At 42.6% G+C, this 4965-nt stretch overlaps 1 protein-coding gene across 1 annotated transcript in view; it reads left to right on the forward strand.

Moving 5' to 3' along the window:
- The first annotated feature begins 479 nt into the window (after window positions 1-479).
- The window catches only part of add3a (adducin 3 (gamma) a), a 105323-nt gene continuing 100837 nt past the window's right edge, over window positions 480-4965 (forward strand). Inside the window, exon 1 of the mRNA XM_076293304.1 lies at window positions 480-544. The gene's annotated coding sequence lies outside the window, so the exon portion shown is untranslated. The remainder of the gene's footprint in view (window positions 545-4965) is intronic.

Genomic DNA, 4965 nt, shown 5'->3' on the forward strand with positions numbered 1-4965 from the left:
CTGATAAGTTTAGGCTAAATCACTCGGATGTTGCACCAAATAGGCTAAATTGCCTAAATTATGTCAGTTGCTGCAGTTCTAATGCTAATGTAGCCTGGATGACTTAGTGCTCGTTGCATTTTGCAATAAATAGAAATGTTTAATGTACCCCATGTCACGTCTAAGGAAGATTCACAGCTGTCCACATGTGTAAAACCTACGGCGAACTACAGCAACATGCCTTTCAAAATAGGCTATGGAAGCATTAGCGGGACATAAGTCACTTCCTGCCATATAGTGAGCTTCGAAGCGTTTCCGATATGTATGCAACGAGGATAGGCTTCAGCAAGTACTTTGCTCTTGTTGTCGTCCATCATTGTGTGTAGCGATCTGCGGCTGTGTGGGACCCCTTGTAGCCTATACTGCGGATGCATGCAGAAGCTATGCTAGCTTAAGTTAATTCAAACCCCTTGCAACCAACCAACCCTGCGTGTGTGCACGCACCGTGTGGACTGAATGAAAGTAACTGATTTCAACATCTTGCAACGTCGTTCTGTGTTTAGGGGTAAGCGGATTTTATTTAAACAACCGTGTGCATCAATTCAGATTTTCGTAGTTGAATTAAGTTGTTTGATATTAACACTCGTTAAACTGTAACTTTGGCATGTGTAAATGTCTGACACTCGAATGTTTGCACTGCAGCCAACCCTGCTAGTTTTCTATGCAGCACGCTACTCTAATTCAACACGTCGACGTACAGCTAGCCACAGGATTTCGAATGGAAGCCGAAACATTTTCAAATTGTTACATTGAATATATTACAAAGTTTCTATTCTGCTGGCTTGAAGGCAGCTAGCTTCAGTGTCGAGTCATTGTAATCATGGCAACCAGTGGCTTCAGCAGAGCGTGGGTCGAAACATAACTAATAAAGTTTACGTGTGTGTGTGTACAGAGTTTACAGTTAATTGTTTGCAGTCAGTGGTTTGCACTAGCCTCTCTTTAGATTGAATAGGACGGTCATGCGCTGCATTTCACCAAAAGACTCCTGTGTGTAGGAATGCCGCGAGCAGTAGCGTCACGTCGCCTAGTCAGGAGATGAATGATGCGGGGGGCTGACCTCATTAAAACAAGTAAATATAATACATATCTAATGTATCTCACTGTCTCTTCGTCACACAATCGCATATTCACTCTAACGTTAGAAGTATGCGGGTATAAATATGTATTGGTATATTTGTATATTTTATATAGGGCCGTTTTTTCTGGAGAGGATGATTTCTGGTGGTCTGGTATGGCTCGAGGGGCCCATATCATATGTCATATCGTGCCATTTGTGTTATCGCTCTGTGTGTTTTAATAATCATGAAAGTGAGCCTTCATAACTGTCACATGGGAATAAGGTCTCGTCTTTAGTTGCTGCCCCACCTCTGCTATTTTTTTTTTACTCAAACATTAATCTCCTGATCCAGCCTGCTCCAATATAACTCTCTGAGGCTATCCCCTTTCCATGCCCTGCCCTGAGTGGAGAGCCACATCCATGACAAATAAGGTAATCATTTCTGAAGTGCTTTGCATGTGCGCCCCCCTTTGCAGGTTGGAGGTGAAGGGTCAGGGCTGTTAGGCAGATGGAGCTTACGGAGTTACCCACACACATTTATTTCATTTTGCAGTACTGCTAGAGAAGGCTTGACTACGTGGAAAGTTTGGCTGCGGCTTAGCCCCCAGCTCTAACTGAGAATAAAAGAAAATGCTAATTTATCCAGGGGAGTTTTCCCCTTTCTTTGCTACAGGCGACCCCCCCCCCCCCCTCCCTCTGTACTCCTCTACCCTCATTCTGTTTTATAAAAGGCTCATGAATAGTGTACTTGCCCGGGGCCTGAGATGGCTAAACTTGATGTCTGCTGCTCTGGCTCAGTGCCTGCAGCGGTGGTGGAGGAAGCGACTGTACCCAACCCCCCCCGTTCTCCTCCCCCGCCTCCAGCACAGGTTGGGATGCCGCTCTCTCCGCCGGCATGCATTCCTTCCCCTCAGGTTTTCTCTCTCTCTCTCTCTCTCTCTCTCTCTCTCTCTCTCTCTCTCTCTCTCAGTGCCCTAGCTGCATTTTGGCTCAGGTGCTGCTGCTGCGTTGTCTGTGCACTGCACTGCCTGCTGTACCGGCTGCACCACAGTTGCTGGCAGCCGTGAGTTCAGGGCGTCCTGGGAAGACAGCTGCTGGGTACAGAGCTGGGGCGATAGCACAACTCACTCCCCAAGACTAGTGAAAGATTAGCCAGCAAGTGCCTTCTTAAGTAAATTATATTTTTCAATAATGAATAATATGATTATTTAAGTTGCTATGGGATCTGATGAAGGCAAATCCAAGCAAAAAATCAGTGTTTTAGTTAAGAATTTTTGCATTGTTGCATAAATTAAACAGACATTTTTTTTTTACCATTGCTGTTGGATCTGATGAAGACAAATAATAATCCAAACTAAAAATATGTGTTGTAGTTTGGAATTTTTGCATGGTTGCATAAGTTAAATGGACAATTTTTTTTCTTTTCACAGAAGTCTGTTCCATAAGCCGCTGTGCTCTATGTTAAAGAGTAGGGGACAACTCGTTACTCTCTCAGAATGGTCTACCACTGATTGATGTGGGACAACTTGGAACATTGGAACAGCTTGGTATGAGTCATTAGGTTGCAGAATTATATTTGAGAAATGAATCGTGGAGAAACATTAAGATCACTACAAATCGAATCTGCTTTATTGATGGTCAAGTCCTTGTCAATCGTTCACACAGTCAGCCATCTGCTGCTGTGTCTGGCCCACGGAAACCTCCTCCTGGGGACGGAGCCTTTGTGATTCTCTCTGGAACTCCAGAAATTGGCCTCCCGCTCGGCCTCCTCCTTCCTGTCTCCAACCTCTGGCCTCAAGACTTTGTTTTTTAGTCCTTCTGAAGCTAAACATAATGAGGGAACAATTTATTAAAATTCAATGCTGAACCATTTTGATGTTTTAAATCTGAGTATACTTTTTTATGTAGCCCACTTATTGTTCCGAGCTCAAGTCGGTTCTGGTGATGCAAGGCTACTTCTTACACTCAATAAGAGCAGATGTCTTCTGCTCATCCAGAGTCGAGTCCACTTTATCTAGGAGACTGTCGAGCACAGCTTTCACATCGTCATCCCTCTGTTCATTTCTCTCACAGTCTTCCAACTCTTTGTCCAAGAATACATCAAGGTCATGAAGAACATTTAGGACGTCTTCTGGGATCTCCATGGGCAGAGTTAGTCCTTCTGCCCTCTCCCTAGCCCTCTTGTCTAGGCCAGTTCTGCCGTCTTTGACCCGCTTCAGCTCCTTTATTAGAAGGTTTTGGAGTTCCTTTTTGGTCTTTTTGTTTTTATTTTTATTTTTATCCATGTCTTGTCCATGTCCATCAACGTTAACCCCCAAAGCCTCCAGCTCTGTCTTTAATTCCTCCAGTCTGTATTTTTTCACGCGCTTCTTAATGGCTCTATCTGAACTGTGCCCATCCTGCCGTGCTGCTAGGCAGCAGGCTAAGAACCAACAGAACCACATTAAAATCAGATCACCAGAAATCAAAGTCCGAAAAATCAATTTATCAACAAATCTGAAACCAGCCAACTTCTACACAAATTCAAGAAAGAGTGAACAAAAATTCCAGTTTACCCTGTGCTATGTATGACATTCTGATGTTGCCTAGCCACCTTTGTGATCCTAAACGGAATGGTATGATACAAGACTATTGTTACCAGTTAAATGCATCATTCAATGGAATCTTTGTGAAAGGTGGTAAATAATAACAAAATAAGTTATTATTTTCAGTTACACACTCAGCTTAAATTTAGATATTTGACATTAATAAATGAGTCAACTATTCAAAATATATGTATATGTTGCGCTGATATTTGGCCACACACATCTACACCAAGATGAGCTGAAAAATTTGTACTCATAATATCTGTTCTGGGTTGGCAGGTCTGCATTGTGTTGCATATTCATTTCAACATCTGTCAGGGGGGCTATGGACTAATGGTTAAAATGGCTGTGCCTTTAGCAAAGCAGGTCCACATTAGAGGTTGACCGATATGGGTTTTTCTATGCCGATGCTGATCGTTAGAAATCAGGAATTTTTTTGACTCCTGTATTCTATAATTGTGTTATTCCATGCATGTTACAATCTAGTGCATTTTGACAAAAAAAAAACATGCGTGATTGAGGGAATTTAGGCAAATATTATCCTATAGCACAGTGCATAGGACCCAAAGACCGTTGACATGTTTAATGACTTTTTTTTGACAAATTGCAAGCAACTTATCCAATAAAGTGTAATCACAGTTTTGAACGTGTAGTTTTCTTTATTTCTGTTACTAAGAGCGCAATGCATGGATTTACTTTTCTGTGTTTTTGATCGTTTCTTCAACTTGGACACCAAAGATTGCCTTTGCAAAATGATGAGAATAAGCATGTAGACATGTTACGCCACAAGCCATGTTACAGACATGCTTCACATGGCTTCACGGTCTGACCGTTTCAGATCACCAGACTCATTTTGGGAAATGCTGTCGATAAAAGCAAATGCAAACTTAAGCTAGCAGGCTTGCCAAGTGTTTCTTGTTGATGAGATGGATTGCGATTGAGCACTGTATCTCCTGGAACAGGTCTTGTCATAACACACTCTTTAGGCCTTTTGCTTCACTGTTTGTGTGTGTGTGTGGGAGGGTAAGGGGGAGGAGTGTAAAACCATTTAGAAAGCATCAAACCCTTTTATTTGAACCTGTCCAAAGGACAAACATGACCTCATCATTACCTCATTCTTCTCAGTTAAACTTATCAAAAACACATGGGCCACAGTCTCTCTCTGCTCTACAAATTGATTGCGGCTTGGACTGGAAAGTTTTTTTTTCTCTCCCCCTCCTCCCCTTTTTTTGCTAAGAGGAGGACGTGTGTGTGTGTGTGTGTGTGTGTGTGTGTGTGTGTGTG

The sequence above is a fragment of the Alosa pseudoharengus genome, unplaced genomic scaffold (genome assembly GCF_046254945.1).
Source record: "Alosa pseudoharengus isolate Yale_2024_CS ecotype anadromous, Long Island Sound unplaced genomic scaffold, YU_APseudo_1.1 YU_APseudo_1.1_scf_1, whole genome shotgun sequence".
Classification (NCBI taxonomy): domain Eukaryota; kingdom Metazoa; phylum Chordata; class Actinopteri; order Clupeiformes; family Clupeidae; genus Alosa; species Alosa pseudoharengus.